The 26,936-nt window shown below is 46.6% G+C and overlaps 1 pseudogene; it reads left to right on the top strand.

The window, feature by feature from the left end:
* The first annotated feature begins 1,981 nt into the window (after positions 1-1,981).
* LOC139582326 (complement C1q-like protein 2) lies at positions 1,982-5,320 on the top strand (annotated as a pseudogene).
* Positions 5,321-26,936: the final 21,616 nt, after the last annotated feature.

Genomic DNA, 26,936 nt, shown 5'->3' with positions numbered 1-26,936 from the left:
GCGACGGAGCTGAAGTTCCTGATGAAACGGCGCTAGAAGTTGAAAAACCCCCAAAACCGTTGTGATCCCTTCATGGTGGTTGGGACTGGCCATGACCTGATCGCATCTATCTTGTTGTCCATCCTTACTTCATGCTGATTTTGTAGCCTAGGAAGGAGACAGCCTTCTGATGAAACTGGCACTTCTCAGCCTTGACGAACAGGTGGTTAGCAGGGAGGCGTTCCAGGACTGCTCGAATGTGAGCGATGTGATCCCCCCAGGGTAGCTGAGTAGACCAGGATGTCATCGATATACAGTACATGACCACCTGGCGTCCGAGCATGTCCCTGAACACCTCGTTAACGAATGCCTGGAACACTGACGAAGCATTGGCTAAACCAAATGCTATCACCAAGTACTCGTAGTGACCAGACATCATGCTAAAATCCATCTTCCACTCATCCCCCTCCCGGATGTGGATGAGATGGTATGCACTCCGCAGGTCCAGTTTGGTAAAGAACCAGGCCCTGCAGAGCTGTTCAATGGCTTCTGGCACCAATGGGAGAGGGTAACGGTACTTTCATTGTGATTTTATTGAGTCCTCTGTAATCAATGCATGGACGTAACCCTCCATCCTTTTTGGCTACGAAGAAGAAACCAGCCGACACAGGAGAAGTGGATGTGCGGATGAAACCTTGTTGCAGCGCCTCTTGTATGTACTCCTCCATGCCCTGGGTCTCAGCCACTGACAGAGGGTAGATGCGTCTGTGCGGGGGCGCAGAACCTGCAAGCAGGTTGATGACAGTCCCAGGGGTGAGGAATAAGACAGGTGGCGCGGGTCTTGGAAAATACCTGAAGGGCAACCACAGGACTCTCAACCAACGTGGAACCACAGGGGATGGAGGCCGAGGATGAAGGGGATGTTCTCCTGATGAATGGATTCCACAGTGAGCGTGGGTGGTTGGGTGATGGTTCCGGATCCTAGTGGCCGATTATCGAGGGCTTGAACCGGGAAAGGAAAGGAGAGCGGGTATGAGATGATGCTAAGAAGGAGGCAAGGGTCTGGTCAATAAAGTTCCCCGCGGTACCGGAATCCACTAATGCAGTAGACACAGTACATGAGGGTGACTGTGATGGACACGAAAAAGAGTTTAGCAGGAAGTGATGAAGAGGGAATACTCACTCATGCCCCAGGAGGTGGAAGATCTGCTCTTGTGGATCCCAGGTTGGGAAGTACAGGATACTGCTGGAGCTGGTGCCCTCCTTGACCACAATAAAGACAGAGCCCCAGATGTCTCCGTCTGCATCGCTCCGCTGCAGGGAGGCGTGTGACCCCTACCTCAGTGTGTTCAGGCTCTGAACCAGAGTGTTCACTGAGGGAGGGAGAGAGGCGATGAGAGTACTGATGCTCGCGAAGTAGGTTATCCAGATGGATGGCCATCGCAATGAGTGCGTCCAAGTAGAGGTTGTCATCTCAACAGGCCAGTTTCGTCTGGACCTCCTCGCGCAGACTTCTTCTGAATAGCGTACGAAGCACCGGCTAACTCCATCCTCTGGATGGTGCCATCTGGTCCCCCTGCCGTAATTGGAGTAGGTGCTCACCACCACCCCCCCCCCCCCTGCCTTCCTAGGGATCATCGAAGATACATTTAAACAGAGCCATGAACCCTGCATATGAATCTAGCTCCTCCTCTCATCTCCTCTCCTCTCTCCCAGATGGCTGTGGCCCATTCCAACACCTGCCCAGTCATTAGAGAAATAACCGTGGCAACCTTGGACCTCTTGGTGGTGGGGGCTCCCATCTGGTGGAAAAGTAGAGGGAGCACTGAAGTAGGAAGCAACGGCATTTAGATGGGGTGCCGTCATATTTATCCGGGAGGGAAAAACGGGCATTGCTGACCTGAGCGAGTTGCAGAATGGGCTGTTGTGCTGGCTTGCTGGATCGACTGGTTGTAGAGTATCCTCCGCTAGTTGATGGCAACGCCTCCTGGGTATATTCGAGATGTTGCACACTGCGAAGAACCTCTTCCATAGCCGTCCCCAGTTGTTCCAGCTGGTCTTGGTGTTGAAAAAGAAGGTATCCCTGCTCGTCGACTGTCTGGGAGATACTGTTTTCCTGCTGCTTCCATTGTTTGAATCAGTATTCTGTAACAAAGACGCTGAGAGTCAAGAAGCAGGTGATACGTTTAATAAAACAACAAACACAGAACGAGACAACATAGCAGTGGCGTCTACACATAAACAATACTGACTGGGGAAAGAACCTAAGGGAGTGCAGATATAGGGGAGGATATAAGCGAAGTAATGGAGTCTAGGTGTGCCTCATGATGATTTCATCAGAAGGCTGTCTCCTTCCTAGGCTACCAAATCAGCCTGAAGTAAGGATGGACGACAAGGTAGATGCGATCAGGTCATGGTGTGCGTAATGATTGGTGCCAGTTGTGTGAAATGATGGATGCCAGGACCTATGTTAGTATACTGGCGACGTCAAACGCCGGAGGGGGGAAGCGGAAGTAGATGTGACAGTTACTCATCACATGAGCGTGGTTCACCTAACCACTTACATTACATAGGTTAAAACTTCTTATGGCTGGTGGCAGTATTGAGTAGCTTGGATGAATAAGGTGCCCAGAGGTGCCCAGAGTAAACGGCCTGCTACTCAGTCCCAGTTGCTAATATATGCATATTATTAGTATATTTGGATAGAAAACACTCTGAAATGTCTAAAACTGTTTGAATGATGTCTGTGAGTATAACAGAACTCATATGGCAGGCAAAAACCTGAGAAAAAATCCAACCAGGAAGTGGGAAATCTGAGGTTGGTCGTTTTTCAACTCATTCCCTATTGAAGATACAGTGGGATATTGGTCATGTTGCACTTCCTAAGGCTTCCACTAGATGTCAACAGTCTTTAGGAACTTGTTTGAGGCTTCTACTGTAAAGGAGGGGCTCATAAGGGCTCTTTGAGTCACCACTCATTCACGTGAGAGGTAGCTCACGTTCCATTGCTTTTTCTACAGACAAAGGAATTCTCCGGTTGGAACATTATTGAAGATTTATGTTAAAAACATCCTAAAGATTGATTCTATACATCGTTTGACATGTTTCTACGGACTGTAACGGAACTTTTTGACATTTCGTCTGCTCCTAGTGAACGCGCTTCGTGACTTTGGATTTGTTTACAAAACGCGCTAACAAAAGTAGCTATTTGGACATAAATGATGGACATTATCGAACAAAACAAACATTTATTGTGGAACTGGGATTCCTGGGAGTGCATTCTGATGAAGATCATCAAAGGTAAGTGAATATTTATCATGTTATTTCTGACTTCTGTTGACTGCACAATATGGCGGATATCTTTTTGGCTGGTTTGGGCTCTGAGCGCCGTACTCAGATTATTGCATGGTTTGCTTTTTCCGTAAAGCTTTTTTGAAATCTGACACAGTGGTTGCATTAAGGGGAAGTGGATCTAAAATTCCATGTATAACACTTGTATCTTTGATCAACGTTTATTATGAGTATTTCTGGAAATTGATGTGGCTCTCTGCAAAATCACCGGATGTTTTGGAACTACTGAACATAACGCGCCAATGTATACTGAGATTTTTTTATATAAATATGAACTTTATCGAACAAAACATACATGTATTGTGTAACATGAAGTCCTATGAGTGTCATCTGATGAAGATCATCAAAGGTTAGTGATTCATTTTATCTCTATTTCTGCTTTTTGTGACTCCTGTCTTTGGCTGGGAAAATTGCTGTGTTTTTCTGTGACTTGGCGGTGACCTAACATAATCGTTTGTGGTGCTTTCGCTGTAAAGCCTTTTTGAAATCGGACATTGTGGTGGGATTAACAACAAGATTACCTTTAAAATGGTATAAGATACTTGTATGTTTGAGGAATTTTAGTTATGAGATTTCTGTTGTTTGAATTTGGCGCCCTGCACTTTCACTGGCTGTTGTCATATCGATCCCGTTAGCGGGATCTCAGCCATAAGAAGTTTTAACTAAGTAAAACTGCACAAATGTTTCTTTCTAAATCCAGCTTTGGAGGCCAAACTGCATACCAGAGAGAGGGAGGTGGAGCAGCTGAAGAGAGAGAATGCAGGTAAAACAGATGAGTAAAGTTAATTGTTACTTGATAAGCCTAATCAACATTTTGATAATCTTATATTGAATTCCATTTTATTTGAAAATGACAAACTTTTCTGTCTCTCCTTTCCTGAGCATTCATTCTAATTATTAGTAAACACCTTAATCTGTGTTCCAGCAGTGTATTTGATATGCACATGTGCTTGCAGAGAACGCAGGTAAATCAGAACGCCATTAAAAACCCATCACATTGACTGTAAGGTTATTATAATTTAGTAGTTGACAAAAAATATAAATTGTTCTCCTCAGTATGAAGATGCATTTAAAAAATGTCATGATATCCAATTGCGATCTAGCCTCATCACTGCAACTCCCCAACGGGCTCGGGAGAGGCATGACCTACCAAACCGTGTTACTTAACGCCCACCCGGAAGCCAGCTGCACCAATGTCTCAGAGAAAAAACAGTTCAACTAATGACCGAAGTCAGCCTGCAGGCTCCTGGCCCACCACAAGGAGTCGCTAGAGCGCAATGAGCCATGTAAAGCCCGCCGGCCAAAGCCTCCTCTAACCTGGACGACGCTGGGCCAGTTGTGCGCCGCCCTATGGGACTCCTGGTCACAGCCAGTTGTGACACAGCCTGGGATCAAACCCGGGTCTAAAGGCCATGAAGATGCATTTTAATAATGTGTGCTTATTTTCAGTACATCATCTGTGTTCAGACAGACCAAAAGTAGCCTTCTCTGCTGCTTTGACTCATTCAGGAGGGATGGGACCCTTCAATAATGACACCACACTGATCTACAGTAAAGTCTTCACCAACACTGGCAGGGCCTACAACCCAACTACAGGTACTGACCACACTAATCCAACACACACTGGATCAGGCTACAGTTCAGTATTACTAGCAGTGTCTGAGAGAAATGGACAGTGATGATCTCTCTCTGCTTCTCCTCTGATGCAGGCATCTTCACAGCACCAGTGAGAGGAGTCTACTACTTCAGATTCACCGCCTTTGAAAACCGCACTGGGAAAGCCATGGTTGTTTACCTTTACCACAATGACGAGACGGATGTTTAATAATGACACCAATGATCAGTATTATGAGTACATATCTAATGCTTTGTCTCTAGAGCTGGATGAGGGGATGTGGTCTAAATGCATCTCCCTGCAGGCCGTGGACTCTGGGATAATAATAATAATAACTTCACCACCTTCAGTGGCTTTCTTCTCAGCCCTATGTGAAGGCAGCACCATGCTGTAATTAATCCTGTTTACAGATGTGAACAGTTCTGTGGTTAATGCCCCCAATGTTCCTCTCTAACCAATAAATAAGCATTAGAAAAGCCAGATGACTCTCTCTTGTATCATTGATATTTTAGTATCAGCAACTTGAAGTGATAACAATTCTTATTGCTTTATCCTGATAAAGGTGGAGCTATAGCACACAGCTTCCACCTATCCTATGCTCTTAGAGATCTTATGGTCAATGAAGGGGAGAGAGTTACAGAATCTGAATCCTTGTCAACCAATCATGGGCGAGGGAGAGAGGGGATTATAGCTTTATCAGGATCTTTGACGTTTTTCTTAAATTTGACCTCTTCTCTTTGTCTTTTGTTTCTCTCCCTCTCTCTCTATCTCTCACTTGCTCTCTCTATGTCCCTACATCTGCCTCTCCTTCTCTCTTTCCCCTTCTCTCTCTATCCGTTATACTCGTTTAGCTAATTGAGCTCGTGAAACGTTTCAGAAATCAATTACTCCCTGATATTACTAAAAGAAAGCTGCTTATTTGAGACCATACCGTATCTCTCTCTCTCTTTCCTGGAAAAATTAAACTTGTATGACCCTAGAGGTAATTGGAAATGGTTTCTCTTCTTTTCCTACTGTAAACTAACAGCCACTAGATAATTAGGTTAATGTCGATGTGCGAGAGAGGGGAGTGGGAAAGAGAGGAAGGAAGGAAGGAGAAGAAAGAAAATAGGAGATCAAGTGGGAGGGAGAGAACAGGGGATGGAGGAAAGAGAGAGGGGAACGGGAAGATTTTGGAAGAGAAAGGGAAGGAGGAGTATGGAAGGGGAGAGATGAGGAAGATAGGGGGAGAAGGGAGGAGTGGAGACATATGGGGCAGAGGCAGACCTAAAACGATGACTCAGTCATGTTACTTATCAGCCTAAGCCATTGCAGCACGACTTTGACACAAACTTTCCCACTGTCTCCGTGGCAACGCCACAGAGATACAGCCCTTACAACATATGACACCCCACACAACTCAAAGTGTTGGCGATTACGAACATTGATTAAGTCATACAAGTTTTTTTTGGTGACCAGTTTACCGATAAAAGCTACCGAATATAAAAATACACCCTCTCCAAAGGCCTTTTTGAAACATATTTAAATGACCTGCTATGTGGTCAGCTCACCCAGTTTCTCCCTTTATCCGAATACTTGGCTTCAGTTTTAAAGTGTGCTTCAGAAACATATGTTAAATTCTAATTAATTGGCTCACTATGTTGTGAGTGTATTTAAAGAAAGAAGGGGACTGAGATTCATAGGCCACATCATTTCTGAAGGGGTTTTATTTCAGAATAAGTGGCTGTTCGCCACTTATTCACACTTAGCTCTGCTGGTGTTGCTGGTCTGTCTGTCTGGAGCATGGAGTCAGGGAGAGAGTGGAGGGGTCAGAAAGAATTACATCACTCAACAAGGTCACAGTGAAGGGAGAGATCAGGGTGGAAGTGGTTCATATCGTGAGCCAAAAGACTGAAGCTACAGAGACGGCTGAAGGAGCTGAGAGACATGGTGGTGAAACAGAGAGCGGAGCTGACTGTCCAAGACTGAACTGAAGAACATTGAAGCCAGGCTGAATTTATTTTATTTAACCTTTATTTAACTAGGCAAGTCAGTTAAGAACAAATTCGTATTTACAATGACGGCCTACCAAAAGGCAGAAGGCCTCCTGCGGGGACGGAGGATGGGATTTAAAAAAAATTATAGGACAAAACACACATCACGACAAGAGAGACCCCACAACACTACATAAAGAGAGACCTAAGACAACAACATAGCATGGCAACACCACATAACAACAACATGGTAGCAACACAACATGGCAGCAGCACAACATGGTAGCAGCACAAAACATGGTACAAACATTACTGGGTACAGACAACACCCCAAAGGCAAGAAGGTAGAGACAACAAAACATCACGCGAAGCAGCCACAACTGTCAGTAAGAGTGTCCATAATTGAGTCTTAGAATGAAGAGATGGAGATAAAACTGAAGGACAGTGAGGATCTGGTGGATGAGCAACGATTTGAACTTTGGAGGAACAGAATGCAACAGCATTTACCGCTGTGCTCTCACTGAAAATAATGACATCCGGTCTACCGTCTACCGTCTACCTCGTACCATCTAAACGTGGCATTACTTACGCGGGTCCTTTTTTAACAATGTAAGTTAAAGATAAGATTAAAACAATAATATAAAAAATGTAAATAGTGACAGAAGGAATTAACACAGTGTATATCGAGTAACACTAACGAGTAAAAACAACATGGCTGTATACAGGGAACAAAGTCGAACAAAGTTGATATGCCGGGGTACGAGGTAATTGAGTTAGTTATGGTACATATACTGTAGGTAGGGGTAAAGTGACTAGGCAACAGGATAGATAATAGACAGTAGCAGTAGCGTATGTGGTGAGTGTGAAAGTGTGTGGGCGTATGTAGTGTGTGTGTGTGTGTGTGTGTGTGTGTGTGTGTGTGTGTGTGTGTGTGTGTGTGTGTGTGTGTGTGTGTGTGTGTGTGTGTGTGTGTGTGTGTGTGTGTGTGTGTGTGTGTGTTGGGGTGTCAGTGTAAGTATGTGTGAGTGTGTGGGTAGACTCCAGTGTGTGTGCATATAGTCAGTGAAAAAGGATCAATGCAGGTAGTCCGGGTAGCCATTTGGTCAGCTATTTAGCAGTCTTATGACTCGGGGGTAGAAGTTGTTCTGGGTCCTGTTGGTTCCAGACGTGGTTCACTAGTACCGCTTGCCATGCGGTAGCAGGGAGAAAAGTCTATGGCTTGAGTGTCTGGATTCTTTGACAATGCCGTACTCATCACCCTCTGTAACACATTGCGGTCGAGTGTCTTGTTCTACCAAGAGGTGATGCAGCCAGTCAAGATGCAGCTGTAGAACGTTTTGAGGATCTGAGGGCCCGTGACAAATATTTTCAGCCTCCTGATGGGGAAGAGGCTTTGTTGTGTCCTCTTCCGACTTCCTGACGGGCCGCCCCCAGGTGGTAACGGTAGGCAACAACGCATCTGCCACGCTGATCCTTAACACTGGGGCTCCTCAGGGGTGCGTGGTTAGTCTCCTCCTGTACTCCCTGTTCACCCACGACTGCGTGGCCAAGCACGACTCCAACACCATCATTAAGTTTGCTGATGACACAACAGTGTTAGGCCTGATCACCGACAATGATGAGACTATAGGGAGGAGGTCAGAGACCTGGCAATGTGGTGCCAGGACAACAACCTCTCCCTCAATGTGAGCAAGACAAATGAGCTGATCATGGACTACAGGAAAAGGAGGGCCAAAGAGGCTGAAGTGGAGCTGGTCAAAGGTTTCAAGTTTCTTGGTGTCCACATCATCAACAAACTATCATGGTCCAAACACACCAAGACAATTGTGAAGAGGGCAGGACAACACCTTTTCCCCCTCAGGAGACTGAAAAGATTTGGTATTGGTCCCCAGATCCTCAAAAGGTTCTACAGCTGCACCATCGAGAACATCCTAACAGGTTGCATCACCGCCTGGTACGGCAACTACTCGGCCTCCGACTGCAAGGCACTACAGAGGGTAATGCGTACGGCCCAGTATATCACTGGTGCCAAGCTTCCTGACATCCAGGACCTATATACTAGCCGGTGTCAGAGGAAGGCCCAATTTTCTTTTAAAGACTCCAGTCAAGTCCTAGACTGTTCTCTCTGCTACCGCACGGCAAGCGGTACCGCAGCGTCAAGTTTCGGACCAAAAGGCTCCTTAACAGCTTCTACCCCCAAGCCATAAGACTGCTGAACAATTAATCAAATGGCCACCTGGACTATTTACATTGCTGTTACTCGCTGTTTATTATCTATGCGTAGTCACTTTACAAATTAATGTGACAAATTAAAGACTAACCTGTACCCCTGCACATTGACTCTGTACCAGTACTCCCTCTATATAGTCTCATTATTGTTATTTTTATGTAATTTTCTTGTGATATTGTTTTTATTTTTATTTATTTTTATTTATTTTTTTAGTAAAGATTTTCTTACTAAGTAGTAACTTGAGTAAGATTTTATTTTCTCTATTTCTTGAACTGCATTGTACGTTAAAGGCTTGTAAGTAAGCATTTCACGGTAAGGTCTACACCTGTTGTATTCAGTGCATGTGACAAATACAATTTGATTTGATTTGTTGTCCATGCACCACACTGCCAGGTCTCTGACTTCCTCCCTATAGGATGCCTCATCATTGTCGGTGATCAGTCCTAACACCGTTGTGTCATCAGAGAACTTTATGATGGGGTTGGAGTTGTGCCTAGCCACACAGTCATGGGTGAACAGGGAGTACAGGAGGGGACTATGCACGCTCCCCAGGTTTCCTTGGTGTTTTTGGGCACTGGGACTATTGTGGTCTGCTTGAAGCAAGTTGGTATTACAGACCAGGTCAGGGATAGGTTGAAAATGTCAGTGAAGACACTTGATAGCTGTTTATCGCATGCTCTGAGTACGCATCCTGGTATTCCGTCTGGCCCTGCAGCCTTGGGAATGTTAACCTATTTAAAGCTCTTACGCACATCGGCTACGGAGAGCGAGATGACACATTCATCTGGAACAGCTGTTGCTCTCATGCATGGTTCAGTGTTGATTGCCTCGAAGCGAGCATGGAAGGCATTTAGCTCGTCTGGTACGCTCGCATCACTGGGCAGCTCTCAGATGGGTTTCCCTTTGTAATCCGTGATAGCCCTGCCACATCTGTCAAGCGTCAGAGCCAGCATAGTAGGATTCAACTTTAGTCCTGTATTGACACTTTGCCTGTTTGATGGCTCGTCGGAGGTTGTAGCGGGATTTATTAGAAGCATTGGGATTAATGAGGTCAGTTCATTGGCGGCTCAACAACTGAACTGTCAGCCATGGGGGCCACAGTGACAGCCAGTGAGAAGGAGGTGGAGGAGCAGAAAAAGGAGGTGACGGCTCTTAGAGAGGAGCTGAGCATCACCACTACTGAACTGCAGCTCCAGAAGAACAAGGTGGAGGAGCTGGAGAAAGACAATACAGGTAAAGCACCGCTATGTAGAGACATTAACATTTGTTTGGTTCATTGTGAAGTCAGTACAGTAAAAGATCTACAGATTTTGGAGAAAATATTTCCCATAATTCCAGGACAAGCAGCTGGACTGTCAGCCATGGGGGTCAGAGTGACAGCCAGTGAGGAGTTGGAGGAGCTGAAGACAGAGAATGCAGTTAATATTATAAAGCTACATCACACATAATCATTGTGTAAGAATAAATGACAGTTGAAATTGCATTTCTTTGTATATGTTTATTACTTGATCATAATTGGACTGATTGTTCTTTTAGAACTGACTGTTGAGTGAATTGTGTTTGGTTGCAAGTGATGTTAGCCCCGGAGGCCAGAGTAACAGCCAGCGAGAGTGGGAAAGCAGGTAAGGAAAAGAAGAGATTCACTGTAATCCTTTGCATAATTTTAGTGTATGTGAGTGTGACAGAGTGGGTTTGGACCTTGGTTGTCTGTCCTAAAAGACGCTTAGGTTAGGGAGATAATAAAAGTCTTTAGTTCTCAGTCAAGGTTACTCATCACAGGAGCGTGGCTCACCAGACCAACTCCATTACATTGGTTAACTAATGTTTTTCTTTAACCGCAGCCTTGGAGGGCAGACTGAGTTCCAGTGAGACGGAGGTGGAGGAGATGAAGAGAGAGAAAATTAACACTGATCATTCAATCTCATTGTTACTTAATGGTCTAATCAACATTTTTGATTAACTCAAATTGAATTCCTGTTTATAAAAAATATATAATTGATATTTGGTTTTCATTGTGTTGTTTTAGTTTTGTTATTATTAAAACCTCTTACAGCGGAAATTGAAAGAAGGGGGGCTTCATACCCAAATCTAACTGCCTCTAGCTCAGGCCCAGGAGCAAGGATATGCATATTCTTGGTACCATTTGAAAGAAAACACTCTGAAGTTTGTGTAAATGTGAATTGAATGTAGGAGAATATAACACAATAGATCTGGTTTAGATAATACAATGAAAAAACCCTACGTTTTTTCTTTTTAATTGTTGTATCATCATCTTTAAAATGAACAAGATAAAACAAACATTCAGATATGAATATGGGGACAATTTCAGTGAACAACATAAGAGGGCAACAGTACTTGCGCAAAGTTTCAGAATGATAACTTCCAAAATGAGTGTGCTACATGACATTTATCATGAAGTCACCCAGGTGTCCCACACAAGTAGCCCAAATGTACCCAAGTGGCCAAATTGGTGAAGGTATACATTTTGAAACAAATAACTATATACAAAATACCAAAATGGTATTCTAACACCCCCCCCCAAAAAATGGAGGGAAAAAAAATGGGGGAAAAAATGGGGAAAAAAATATATGCATTTACAAAATAACATGGGTAACTACTTACACACTTTCAATATTTGGAAGACCCTCTGTCCTCTATCAAATCAAATCTATTTATATAGCCCTCAAGAATAAATATAAACAGTTTACCTCTAGATGGCCCGGGAGGTGTGGAGCCAGAGACAGCAGGGGTCCAGCTGGATGAACCAGCTTCAGAGGGGGATGGACACACGTTGGGGATGGACACGTTGGCGGCAGACACACGCATCTCGACCATGCTCCCTCTAATCCATAATATGTAGACTGAGTTGAGGAAGCATGCGCTGGAGGAAGTATAGCCAATGTGTACTTTACACATTTCATTACATTTTTTATATATTGCAAATAAAATGTAAAAACAATCACAAATAATATTTTATATTATTAATTTCAAACAACGGCATTAGCATGAGAAGAATTTACCAGTCCAAAACAATGTCCTCTCCGTTCAAAAAATATGCTTCCATCTGAGTCATGGTCGCTAACTGAGTCGTCTTCCAAAAGCATATGTTTCACTTTCACGATCAATTTCCTCTATAATTTTGTCTACATTCGTATATCTAGTCTTAGATTAAGCTTTCCCTGACTTATTCGCCATGATGTTCGATATATAAACATCTGAAGATGCTTGTTACCGAAACAGTGCTGTGCGTAATGAGTTTTGCTACTTCCAGTATGAAACTTCAATGGCGAATGACGATCTTTACGCCGGAGTTTACTACATGGGTTGGTCTTCCAAAACACAAACATTACATATTGCCGTTTACCTCTGCTCATTGGCTATCTACCCAGCTAGATTTCAAGACGATCAGTGGTCATTGGGTTAAAATACAGTCAATCAACGAAACAGCGGTCATATAATTGGTGCACAATGAGGTCGTTACTTTTTGTCTTCCAATCGTTTTTTCCGGGTCAATACGTCCCGCGAAATGACCCATCAAGTTTGGTTGTGTTACAAACAAACAGTTGATTGCAAGGAAACCAAACATGACTGGATAAAGTCAGGTTTAGTCTGTGTATTTATGTCGAATGTTTCGTCGAAAATTGAATGACACGAAATTCAACGAGATAAGCGTTCACAAAATGTTTCGTGTTAGGCTATAAAAATGGATTTAAACGAACAAAATACCATTCATTGTGTAACAATGAGCCTTGGGATTGCAAACAGAGCAAGATCTTCAAAGGTAAACAATTTATTTCATTGCTATCTGTGATTTTGTTACGCCTGTGCTGGTTGAAAGAGTAGTTTGGTATGGGGCTCTGTGCTCAGATAATCGCATCGTATTCTTTCGCAGTAAATCCTTTTTTAAATCTGACAACGCAGTTGGATTAGCAAGATTCTAGGCTTTTGAAGCATGTGAGACACTTGTATTTTCAGGAATGTTTAATAATGACTATTTGTGGCGATCACCGTATGTTGTCGAATTTAAACCCGCATCCGGTATCTGTAGATAAGAGAAGTTAATGCTTCTCTTCATGTTGTTTCAGCCAGGGAGGCCAGAGTGACAGCTTGTGAGAGTATATCCAGTGCCTTTGGAAAGTATTCAGACCCCTTGACTCTTACATAAGTATTCAGACTCTTTACTCAGTACTTTGTTGAAGCACCTTTGGCAGCAATTACAGCCTCGGTGCTACAAGCTTGACACATCTGTATTTGGGGAGTTTCTCCAATTCTTCTCTGCAGATCCTCTCAAGCTATGTAAGGTTGGATGGGGAGCATTGCTGCACAGCTCTTTTCAGGTCTCTCCTGAGATGTTCGATCGGGTTCAAGTCCGGGCTCTGGCTGGGCCACTCAAGGACATTCAGAGACTTGTCCTGAAGCCAATCCTGCATTGTCTTGGCTGTGTGCTTAGGGTCGTTGTCCTGTTGGAAGGTGAACCTTCGCCCCCAGTCGCTGTCACTGAAAAATATCCCCACAGAATGATGCTGCCACCACCATGCTTCACCGTAGGGATGGTGGCAGGTTTCCTCCAGATGTGATGCTTGGCATTCCGGCCAAAGAGTTTAATCTTGGTTTCATCAGACCAGAGAATCTCGTTTCTCGTGGTCTGAGAGTCCACAGGTGGTCTGAGAGTCCACAGGTGGGAACAGGCTACGTAAGTATGATTCTCAATCAGAGACAACGATAGACAGCTGCCTCTGATTGAGAACCATACCAGGCCAAACACACAGAAATACAAAACAATGACAACATAGAACACCAGACATAGAATGCCCACCCAAACTCACACCCTGACCAACCAAAATAGAGACATAAAAAGGATCTCTACGGTCAGGGCGTGACAGTACCCCCCCCCCCCCCCCCCCCCCCCCCCAAAGGTGCGGACTCCGGCCGCAAAACCTGAACCTATAGGGGAGGGTCTGGGTGGGCATTTCACCGCGGTGGCGGCTGGGGGACCCTTAACGCCGACCCCGGACCGGGGACCCTCGCAGCAGGCCCCGGACAGGAGGGAGAATCTGGCTGCTCCAGACAGGAGGGAGACTCTGGCTGCTCCAGACAGGAGGGAGACTCTGGCTGCTCCAGACAGGAGGGAAACTCTGGCTGCTCCAGACAGGAGGGAGACTCTGGCTGCTCCAGACAGGAGGGAGACTCTGGCTGCTCCAGACTAGAGGGTGACGCTGGCTGCTACGGACAGGAGGGCGACGCTGGAGGCTCCGGACTAGAGGGCGTCGCTGGAGGCTCCGGACTAGAGGGCGTCGCTGGAGGCTCCTGACTAGAGGGCGACGCTGGAGGCTCCGGACTAGAGGGTGACGCTGGAGGCTCCGGACTGACCTCCTTCGTTGGAGGCCTCATGCCATGGATCCTCACTGGAGGCTTCGTGCCATGGATCATCACAGGAGGCTTCGTGCCATGGATCATCACTGGAGGCTTCTTGCCATGGATCATCACTGGAGGCTTCGTGCCATGGATCATCACTGGAGGCTTCGTGCCATGGATCATCACAGGATCAAAACCTGAACCTATAGGGGGGGGGGGGTCTGGGTGGGCATTTCACCGCGGTGGCGGCTCTGCTCCACCTTAGTCTTGGCCCACTTAGGTGGCGCCTCTGGAGCAGGGACCCTTGCAGCGGGCCCCGGACAGAAGGGAGACTCTGGCTGCTCCGGACAGGAGGGAGACTCTGGCTGCTCCGGACAGGAGGGAGACTCTGGCTGCTCCGGACAGGAGGGAGACTCTGGCTGCTCCGGTCAGTGCGTGACAATGTTGTGAAATCTGTGAATGTATTGTAATGTTTTAAAATGGTATGAACTGTCTTAATTTTGCTGGACCCCAGGAAGACCCCAGGAAGAGTAGTGCTTTGGCAGCAGCTAATGAGGATCCTTAATAAATACAAATACAAAATACCACCATCAGTGTCTTCCTTCTCAGCCCTGTGTGAGGACAGCACCATTCTGTAATGCTATAATGAACTAAACTTTCTGATGTGAACAGTTCTGTGGTTAATGCCCCCAATGTTCCTCTCTTCCACCTATCCTAAGCACTTATAGATCTGAGGGCCAATGAGGACAAAGGAAGTAGAGAATCAGAATCCTTGCCAACCAATCATGGGGGAGGGAGAGAGAGGGTATCGCGTCATCAGGATCTGTGCCGTTTCTTTCTTCAGTTTTTTTCTATATGTTCTCTTTCTCTCTCTGTACCTACTTCTGCCTCTCCTTCTCTCTTTCCCCTTCTCTCTCCATCCTTTAGACTCATTTCGCTAATTGAGCTCATGAAACTTTTCAGAAACCAATTACTCCCTGACATTATTCATTACAAGAAAGCTGCTTATGTGAGACCACTTACTTTATCTCCCTCTCTCTCTTTTTTGGAGAAAAGGAAACCTGTATGACCCTAGTGGTTATTGGAAAGGGAAATTGTTTTTCCTGTTTGCTAACAGTAAAAAAAAGCAGAGGTCTCCAACAGGTTGATCATGGGCTACCAGTAGCTCGCAGTCCACCTATGAGCAGCTCGCCAAACAATTCTGAAAGTACATGCAATTTTCACGTTGCACCACAAACTGTCATAAACAAATCTCACAAGTATCTGACACAGCGAGCTCTCAACTATTATCTAATCAATGCAATGTTGACATTATCACACCCCTGGTTAGCCACTAATGGCTTAAAAAGCCAAACCTAACACAATATCTGACAATTAATTTCCAGCAATATTGCCCCTGTCTGTCTGTGGTGTGAGTGTTTGTCTATCAATCCAGTTGTGTAGCCAGTTGATGTGATAACTTATGGGTTGACAGAAATACCTTCCCCCAAACTTTCTCAATTAAATGTTAACTGCAGAGTAGGCTTACCTAGTAGAAGTATATCATGAGGAAGTATATCATTTGTATCTATTTGTTATTTGGAAACTTTACCATGAAATGAGCAGCAGCGGTACAGAACCATCACTAGACCAGCACATTAGATGGCACATTCCTCACTAGCTAGATGTGCAATTAAAGGGCCGGATGCTCAATTAAAGGGGAATTACACAAAAAAATATAAACGTGTTAGTTCTCTTCCAGACATAAAAAATTACAAAAGTAATCTAAAACCAGTAAAAGTCAACTGAGAAGATCATTTGGGAAAATATCAAACTGTCACGTTCCTGACCTGTTTTCCCTTGTTTTGTATTTATTTAGTATGGTCAGGGCGTGAGTTGGGTGGGTTGTCTATGTGTGATTTTCTATGTTGGGATTTTGTGTTCGGCCTGGTATGATTCTCAATCAGAGGCAGCTGTCAATCGTTGTCCCTGATTGAGAATCATACTTAGGCAGCCTGCGTTTCACGTGTGTTTTGTGGGTGTTTGTCTACCGTGTTAGTGTTTTCACCACATGGTACTGTTTCGGTTTTCTGCACTTCGTTTATTGTTTTGTGATTCAGTGTTCAGTTTCGGTTTTAATAAATCATCATGAGCACGAACCACTCTGCATATTGGTCCGATCCTTCTCGCCTCTCCTCGTCGGATGAGAAGGACGAAATAGACAATCGTTACACAAACACACTTTGTGAAAAAATCTCTTATTTTATAGGCCCCCCCCTTAAGAGTTGTTAATGAACCATTATTTTACCAGGTGTATTAACAGAAAACATAGTGCCCTACTTTCTCTTGTACACTAAGGACCTGGGGAAGAGTTGCAGGGGAGAAGAGAAGAATGTGCCTACTTGTGTTGTAACTTTAATGGGTTAGAGAGTGAATGTTTACAGTTAATTAATTGAGCTGTGTCTAAAGATTTTTCTTTTACAGTTTTTTAAATATGTACAATAATGTACAAGTACCAGAATGCCTTGAAACAGGAAGTAAGAAAAAAGAGAGCGCGGCAGTTATGTACAAGTGACAAGTGATTATTCTGGCTTTTGCTGGCAACTTTCTTTTGTTTTGTAGAATTCTAAGTGGTAAAATGTAACATGTAAAAATAAGTGTCCATCTTACAACCGACGTCCCGAGTCATTACTTCAAAATAGTTATTCTATCATTTGAAAGCTAGAAAAAAATGAGCAACTCACAACATATTACTTTTTTTTTTAAGTAGCTCTCATGCTAAAAAAGGTTGGAGACCCCTGCTCTAAAGTGATGGTTTCTCCCCCTCTCTCCCTTTCTCTGTTTCTTTCTCTCTCTCTCTTCTTACGGTATGTACAGTAGCTTTCACCTGCGTTGGTATGACAGACCTTTGAATTCTCCTCTGTGTCATGTTATTGGGGATGAAAAGAGCTTGAGATCAGATAAGGGAGAATATTATGAAGGTGCTAAATTGGATCTCTAGTTAATTTGGGGAGTGAATGAACATATGAGTGCGAGGCCATGGCAATATTGGATATTTTATCCTGAATACTGAATAGATATTAAGGTCATTGGCTGGCTGGAGGCTTGGGACTACAAGAATACAGAAACGCTACATCATCCAGAAGTAGGTATTGTCATGGAATGAATAGCCTATTAGCAGAATGTTGGGGGCAGCAACCTGAAGATAGCAACATGACAGTTAATGGGTGAAGTGGGCCAGTGCTAAGTGGTAACCAAAGTAGACGTAGCATCTCTGTATGAGAGCGTACTGCATCATCTATCTCAGAGATTTTTGAGTGATGGGACAATCTAAACTTTTCATTATATTAACAAAATTTGAAATACAGTGGCAAGAAAAAGTATGTGAACCCTTTGGAATTACCTGGATTTCTGCATAAATTGGTCATACAATTTGATCTGATCTTCTAGATCTTCTAGACAAACACAGTCTGCTTAAACTAATAACACACAAACAATTATACGTTTTCATGTCTTTATTGAACACACTGTGTAAAAATTCTCAGTGCAGGGTGGAAAAGTATGTGAACCCTTGGATTTAATAACTGGTTGACCCTCCTTTGGCAGCAATAACCTCAACCAAACGTTTTCTGTAGTTGCGGATCAGACCTGCACAACGGTCAGGAGGCATTTTGGACCATTCCTCTTTACAAAACTGTTTCAGTTCAGCAATATTCTTGGGATGTCTGGTGTGAACTGCTCTCTTGAGGTCATGCCACAGCATCTCAATTGGGTTGAGGTCAGGAGTCTGACTGGGCCTCTCCAGAAGGCGTATTTTCTTCTGTTGAAGCCATTCTGTTGTTGATTTTCTTCTGTGTTTTGGGTCGTTGTCCTGTTGCGTCACCCAGCTTCTGTTGAGCTTTAATTGACAGACAGATAGCCTAACATTCTCCTGCAAAATGACTTGGGAATTCATTTTTCCGTCGATAATAGCAAGCTGTCCAGGCCCTGAGGCAGCAAAGCAGCCGCAAACCATGATGCTCCCTCCATCATACTTTACAGTTGGGATGAGGTTTTGATGTTGGTGTGCTGTGCCTTTTTTTCTCCCACATAGTGTTGTGTGTTCCTTCCAAACACCTCAACTTTAATTTCATCTGTCCACAGAATATTTGGAACATCCAGGTGCTCTTTTGCGAACTTCAGAGGTGCAGCCGCAGTGGCTTCTTCCGTGGTGTCCTCCCATGATCGCCATTCTTGTTTAGTGTTTTACGTATTGTAGACTCGGCAGAGATGTTAGCATGTTCCAGAGATTTCTGTAAGTCTTTAGCTGACACTCTAGGCTTTTTCTTAACCTCATTTAACATTCTGCACTGTGCTCTTGCAGTCAGTTTTGCAGGATGGCCACTCCTAGGGAGAGTAGCAACAGTGCTGAACTTTCTCCTTTTATAGACAATTTGTCTTACCTTGCACTGATGAACATCAAGGCTTTTAGAGATACTTTTGTAACCCTCTCTAGCTTTATGTGTAACGGGTGCTTTCCTCCTCTTCGTCTGAAGAGGAGGAGTAGGGATTGGACCAAAGCGCAGCGTGAAATGTAGACATAATGAATTTATTAAAGTAAAGACGAAAAAACAAGAAAACACTTTAACAAACTACAAAACAACAAACGACGCAGACCGACCTGAACATAAGAACTTACATATACACGAAGAACGCACGAACAGGTACAGACTACAAACAAACCGAAACAGTCCCGTGTGGCGCTACAAACACAGACACAGGAGACAACCACCCACAACAAACAATGTGAAACAAAATACCTTAATATGGTTCTCAATCAGAGGAAACGTAAAACACCTGCCTCGAATTGAGAACCATATCAGGCAACCCAATAACCAACATAGAAACACATAACATAGAATGCCCACCCCAACTCACGCCCTGACCAACTAAACACATACAAAAACAAGAGAAAACAGGTCAGGAACGTGACATAACCCCCCCCCCTCAAGGTGCGCACTCCGGACGCACCACCAAAAGTCTAGGGGAGGGTCTGGGTGGGCATCTGTCCACGGTGGCGGCTCAGGCTCTGGGCGTGGTCCCCACCCCACCATAGTCAATCCCCGCTTCCGTATCCCCCTCCCAATGACCACCCTCCAAATAAACCCACCTAATTTAAGGGGCCACACCGGGATAAGGGGCAGCTCCGGACTGAGGGACGGCAGCTCCGGACTGAGGGACGGCAGCTCCGGACTGAGGGACGGCAGCTCCGGACTGAGGGACGGCAGCTCCGGACTGAAGTACGGCAGCTCCGGACTGAGGGACGGATCCTGGCTGGCTGGCTCTGGCGGATCCTGGCTGGCTGGCTCTGGCGGATCCTGGCTGGACGGCTCTGGCGGATCCTGGCTGGACGGCTCTGACGGATCCTGGCTGGCTGACGGCTCTGGCGGATCCTGGCTGGCTGACGGCTCTGGCGGATCCTGGCTGGCTGACGGCTCTGGCGGATCCTGGCTGGCGGAAGGCTCTGGCGGATCCTGGCTGGCGGAAGGCTCTGGCTGATCCTGTCTGGCGGAAGGCTCTGGCTGATCCTGTCTGGCGGAAGGCTCTGGCTGATCCTGTCTGGCGGAAGGCTCTGGCTGATCCTGTCTGGCGGAAGGCTCTGGCTGATCCTGTCTGGCGGAAGGCTCTGGCTGATCCTGTCTGGCGGACGGCTCTAGCGGCTCCTGTCTGGCGGACGGCTCTAGCGGCTCCTGTCTGGCGGACGGCTCTAGCGGCTCCTGTCTGGCGGACGGCTCTGAAGGCTCAGTACAGACGGGCGGCTTTGCAGGCTCAGTACAGACGGGCGGCTTTGAAGGCTCGGGACAGATGGGTATCTCTGACGGCTCGGGACAGACGGGCAGCTCTGACGGCTCGGGACAGACGGGCAGCTCTGACGGCTCGGGACAGACGGGCAGCTCTGACGGCTCGGGACAGACGGGCAGGTCTGACGGCTCGGGACAGACGGGCAGCTCTGACGGCGCTTGGCAGACAGACAGCTCTGGCCGGCTGAGGCGCACATTATGCCTGGTGCATGGTGCCGGAACTGGAGGTACCGGGCTAAGGACACACACCTTCAGGCTAGTGCGGGGAGCAGCAACAGGGCACACTGGACTCTCAATGCGTACTATAGGCCTGGTGCGTGGTACCGGCACTGGTGGTACCGGGCTGAGGGCACGCACATCAGGGCGAGTACGGGGAGAAGGAACAGGGCACACTGGACTCTCGAAGCGCACTATAGGCCTGGTGCGTGGTGCCGGGACTGGTGGTACCGGGCTGAGGACACGCACCTCAGGGCGAGTGCGGGGCTCTGGAGACGCACAGGAGGCTTGGTGCGTGGTGCCGGAACTGGTGGTACCGGGCTGGAGACACGCACCATAGGGCTAGTGCGTGGAGGAGGAACATGGCTCTGGAGACGCACTGGAAGCCTGGTGCGTGGTGTAGGCACTGGTGGTACTGGACTGGGGCGGGAAGGTGGCGCCGGATATACCGGACCGTGCAAGCGTACTGGCTCCCTTGAGCACTGAGCCTGCCCAACCTTACCTGGTTGTATGCTCCCCGTCGCCCGACCAGTGCGGGGAGGTGGAATAACCCGCACCGGGCTATGTAGGCGAACCCGGGGACACCATGCGTAAGGCTGGTGCCATGTAAGCCGGCCCGAGGAGACGCACTGGTGGCCAGATGCGTTGGGCCGGCTTCATGACATCCGGCTCAATACTCAATCTAGCCCGGCCGATACGAGGAGCTGGTATGTACCGCACCGGGCTATGCACACGTACAGGAGACACCGTGCGCTCTACTGCGTAACACGGTGTCTGCCCGTACTCCCGCTCTCCACGGTAAGCATGGGAAGTGGGCGCAGGTATCCTACCTGCCCTCGCCACACTACCCTTTAGCCCCCCCCCAATAAATTTTTGGGGTTTCTTCACGGGCTTCCAGCCACGCCTCCGTGCTGCCTCCTCATACCACCGATCTTGGGCTTTCGCTGCCTCCATCTCCTCACGAGCGCGGCGATATTCCCCAATGTGAGCCCAGTGTCCTTTTCCCTCCAGTATTTCCTCCCATGTCCAGGATTCCTGTGTAGTGGGCCACTGCTCGTACTCACGCTGCTTGGTCCGGGTTTGGTGGGTGGTTCTGTAACGGGTGCTTTCCTCCTCTTCGTCTGAAGAGGAGGAGTAGGGATTGGACCAAAGCGCAGCGTGAAATGTAGACATAATGAATTTATTAAAGTAAAGACGAAAAAACACGAAAACACTTTAACAAACTACAAAACAACAAACGACGCAGACCGACCTGAACATAAGAACTTACATATACACGAAGAACGCACGAACAGGTACAGACTACAAACAAACCGAAACAGTCCCGTGTGGCGCTACAAACACAGACACAGGAGACAACCACCCACAACAAACAATGTGAAACAACCTACCTTAATATGGTTCTCAATCAGAGGAAACGTAAAACACCTGCCTCGAATTGAGAACCATATCAGGCAACCCAATAACCAACATAGAAACACATAACATAGAATGCCCACCCCAACTCACGCCCTGACCAACTAAACACATACAAAAACAAGAGAAAACAGGTCAGGAACGTGACATAACCCCCGCCCCCCTCAAGGTGCGCACTCCGGACGCACCACCAAAAGTCTAGGGGAGGGTCTGGGTGGGCATCTGTCCACGGTGGCGGCTCAGGCTCTGGGCGTGGTCCCCACCCCACCATAGTCAATCCCCGCTTCCGTATCCCCCTCCCAATGACCACCCTCCAAATAAACCCACCTAATTTAAGGGGCCACACCGGGATAAGGGGCAGCTCCGGACTGAGGGACGGCAGCTCCGGACTGAGGGACGGCAGCTCCGGACTGAGGGACGGCAGCTCCGGACTGAGGGACGGCAGCTCCGGACTGAAGTACGGCAGCTCCGGACTGAGGGACGGATCCTGGCTGGCTGGCTCTGGCGGATCTTGGCTGGCTGGCTCTGGCGGATCCTGGCTGGACGGCTCTGGCGGATCCTGGCTGGACGGCTCTGGCGGATCCTGGCTGGACGGCTCTGACGGATCCTGGCTGGCTGACGGCTCTGGCGGATCCTGGCTGGCTGACGGCTCTGGCGGATCCTGGCTGGCTGACGGCTCTGGCGGATCCTGGCTGGCGGAAGGCTCTGGCGGATCCTGGCTGGCGGAAGGCTCTGGCTGGTCATGTCTGGCGGAAGACTCTGGCTGATCCTGTCTGGCGGAAGGCTCTGGCTGATCCTGTCTGGCGGAAGGCTCTGGCTGATCCTGTCTGGCGGAAGGCTCTGGCTGATCCTGTCTGGCGGAAGGCTCTGGCTGATCCTGTCTGGCGGACGGCTCTAGCGGCTCCTGTCTGGCGGACGGCTCTAGCGGCTCCTGTCTGGCGGACGGCTCTAGCGGCTCCTGTCTGGCGGACGGCTCTGAAGGCTCAGTACAGACGGGCGGCTTTGCAGGCTCAGTACAGACGGGCGGCTTTGAAGGCTCGGGACAGATGGGTATCTCTGACGGCTCGGGACAGACGGGCAGCTCTGACGGCTCGGGACAGACGGGCAGCTCTGACGGCTCGGGACAGACGGGCAGCTCTGACGGCTCGGGACAGACGGGCAGGTCTGACGGCTCGGGACAGACGGGCAGCTCTGACGGCGCTTGGCAGACAGACAGCTCTGGCCGGCTGAGGCGCACATTATGCCTGGTGCATGGTGCCGGAACTGGAGGTACCGGGCTAAGGACACACACCTTCAGGCTAGTGCGGGGAGCAGCAACAGGGCACACTGGACTCTCAATGCGTACTATAGGCCTGGTGCGTGGTACCGGCACTGGTGGTACCGGGCTGAGGGCACGCACATCAGGGCGAGTACGGGGAGAAGGAACAGGGCACACTGGACTCTCGAAGCGCACTATAGGCCTGGTGCGTGGTGCCGGGACTGGTGGTACCGGGCTGAGGACACGCACCTCAGGGCGAGTGCGGGGCTCTGGAGACGCACAGGAGGCTTGGTGCGTGGTGCCGGAACTGGTGGTACCGGGCTGGAGACACGCACCATAGGGCTAGTGCGTGGAGGAGGAACATGGCTCTGGAGACGCACTGGAAGCCTGGTGCGTGGTGTAGGCACTGGTGGTACTGGACTGGGGCGGGAAGGTGGCGCCGGATATACCGGACCATGCAAGCGTACTGGCTCCCTTGAGCACTGAGCCTGCCCAACCTTACCTGGTTGTATGCTCCCCGTCGCCCGACCAGTGCGGGGAGGTGGAATAACCCGCACCGGGCTATGTAGGCGAACCCGGGGACACCATGCGTAAGGCTGGTGCCATGTAAGCCGGCCCGAGGAGACGCACTGGTGGCCAGATGCGTTGGGCCGGCTTCATGACATCCGGCTCAATACTCAATCTAGCCCGGCCGATATGAGGAGCTGGTATGTACCGCACCGGGCTATGCACACGTACAGGAGACACCGTGCGCTCTACTGCGTAACACGGTGTCTGCCCGTACTCCCGCTCTCCACGGTAAGCATGGGAAGTGGGCGCAGGTATCCTACCTGCCCTCGCCACACTACCCTTTAGCCCCCCCCCCCCAATAAATTTTTGGGGTTTCTTCACGGGCTTCCAGCCACGCCTCCGTGCTGCCTCCTCATACCACCGATCTTGGGCTTTCGCTGCCTCCATCTCCTCACGAGCGCGGCGATATTCCCCAATGTTAGCCCAGTGTCCTTTTCCCTCCAGTATTTCCTCCCATGTCCAGGATTCCTGTGTAGTGGGCCACTGCTCGTACTCACGCTGCTTGGTCCGGGTTTGGTGGGTGGTTCTGTAACGGGTGCTTTCCTCCTCTTCGTCTGAAGAGGAGGAGTAGGGATTGGACCAAAGCGCAGCGTGAAATGTAGACATAATGAATTTATTAAAGTAAAGACGAAAAAAACACGAAAACACTTTAACAAACTACAAAACAACAAACGACGCAGACCGACCTGAACATAAGAACTTACATATACACGAAGAACGCACGAACAGGTACAGACTACAAACAAACCGAAACAGTCCCGTGTGGCGCTACAAACACAGACACAGGAGACAACCACCCACAACAAACAATGTGAAACAACCTACCTTAATATGGTTCTCAATCAGAGGAAACGTAAAACACCTGCCTCGAATTGAGAACCATATCAGGCAACCCAATAACCAACATAGAAACACATAACATAGAATGCCCACCCCAACTCACGCCCTGACCAACTAAACACATACAAAAACAAGAGAAAACAGGTCAGGAACGTGACATTATGCAAGTCAATAATTCTGAGATTTCTTTTGTTCGAGGCATGGTTCACATCAGGCAATGCTTCTTGTGAATAGCAAACTAAAATGTTGTGAGTGTTTTTTACAGGGCAGGGCAGCTTTAACCAACATCTCCAATCTCCTCTCATTGATTGGACTCCAGGTTAGCTGACTTCTGACTCCAATTAGCTTTTGGAGAAGTCATTAGCCTAGGGGTTCACATACTTTTTCCAACCTACACTGTGAATGTTTAAATGATGTATTCAATATAGACAAGAAAAATAAAATAATGTATGTGTTATTAGTTTCTGTTCACTGTGTTTGTCTATTGTTGTGACTTAGATGAAGATCCAATTTTATGACCAATTTATGCAGAAATCCAGGTAATTCAGGAAATCCAAAGGTTGACATACTTTTTCTTGCCTCTGTATATGTTTAGAGAGTGTGATAGACTGTATATGTTTAGAGAGTGTGATAGACTGTATATGTTTAGAGAGTGTGATAGACTGTATATGTTTAGAGAGTGTGATAGACTGTATATGTTTAGAGAGTGTGATAGACTGTATATGTTTAGAGAGTGTGATAGACTGTATATGTTTAGAGAGTGTGATAGACTGTATATGTTTAGAGAGTGTGATAGACTGTATATGTTTAGAGAGTGTGATAGACTGTATATGTTTAGAGAGTGTGATAGACTGTATATGTTTAGAGAGTGTGATAGACTGTATATGTTTAGAGAGTGTGATAGACTGTATATGTTTAGAGAGTGTGATAGACTGTATATGTTTAGAGAGTGTGATAGACTGTATATGTTTAGAGAGTGTGATAGACTGTATATGTTTAGAGAGTGTGATAGACTGTATATGTTTAGAGAGTGTGATAGACTGTATATGTTTAGAGAGTGTGATAGACTGTATATGTTTAGAGAGTGTGATAGACTGTATATGTTTAGAGAGTGTGATAGACTGTATATGTTTAGAGAGTGTGATAGACTGTATATGTTTAGAGAGTGTGATAGACTGTATATGTTTAGAGAGTGTGATAGACTGTATATGTTTAGAGAGTGTGATAGACTGTATATGTTTAGAGAGTGTGATAGACTGTATATGTTTAGAGAGTGTGATAGACTGTATATGTTTAGAGAGTGTGATAGACTGTATATGTTTAGAGAGTGTGATAGACTGTATATGTTTAGAGAGTGTGATAGACTGTATATGTTTAGAGAGTGTGATAGACTGTATATGTTTAGAGAGTGTGATAGCTGATACTTTGGTCTATGTAAATGAACAACTTTTAAAAAATGAATCTTCATAAAATGCAATAAAGTGGATTTATGTCAACTCCGTCAGACAACATAAAAGGCTTTTTACATTTACATGTGTTGTCCAAGGAGTGTTTAAAGGCCTGGACTGTTTCATTCTAACATCAGATGATTCAAATACGTAATACACATCTCCAAACTTATTTTTGTTTTGTTTTATAGCACTGAGTGTACAAAACATTAAGAACACCTTCCTAATATTGAGTTGCACTATATACGTTTTCTGTCAATATACCTGGTAAAATAAGGGTTAATAAAAAACTGTAATAAAATCTTTATTTTCCCAAATTATGTTCAGATTTTTTATTTTAAGCTTTATTTAACTAGGCAAGTCAGTTAAAATCAAATTCTTATTTACAATGACGGCCTCCCTTGGACAACGGTGGGCCAATTGTGCGCCGCCCTATGGGACTCTTAATTACGGCCGGATGTGACACAGCCTGGATTTGAACCAAGGACTGTAGTGACACCTCTTACACTGAGATGCAGTACCTTAGACCGCTGCACCACTCTGAAAATGTTCATGATTTTAGACTCTTAAAATTACAATTGTTCGTAGAGAAACAACAAACTTGAATGTTCTGTGTCCATGTCAATGTGTAAATCAGATCAGATTTTTTTTTAAATTACGTCTGGAAGAAAACTAACAAATTTAGATTTTTTGGTGTAATTCCCCTTTAATTGCGTATCTGGCCCTTTAATTGTGCATCTAGCTAGTAATGAAAGTGCCATTTAATGTGACGGTATAGCAGATGGTTTGGTACTGCTGCTGCTCATTTCATGGCAAAGTTTGCAAATAACAAATAATAGATACAAATAATATACTTAGTCATGATA

Source organism: Salvelinus alpinus, chromosome 8 (genome assembly GCF_045679555.1).
Source record: "Salvelinus alpinus chromosome 8, SLU_Salpinus.1, whole genome shotgun sequence".
NCBI classification, from domain to species: domain Eukaryota; kingdom Metazoa; phylum Chordata; class Actinopteri; order Salmoniformes; family Salmonidae; genus Salvelinus; species Salvelinus alpinus.
Note: the sequence above shows the minus strand (reverse complement) of the source record. Positions and strands in the feature narration are given on the sequence as shown.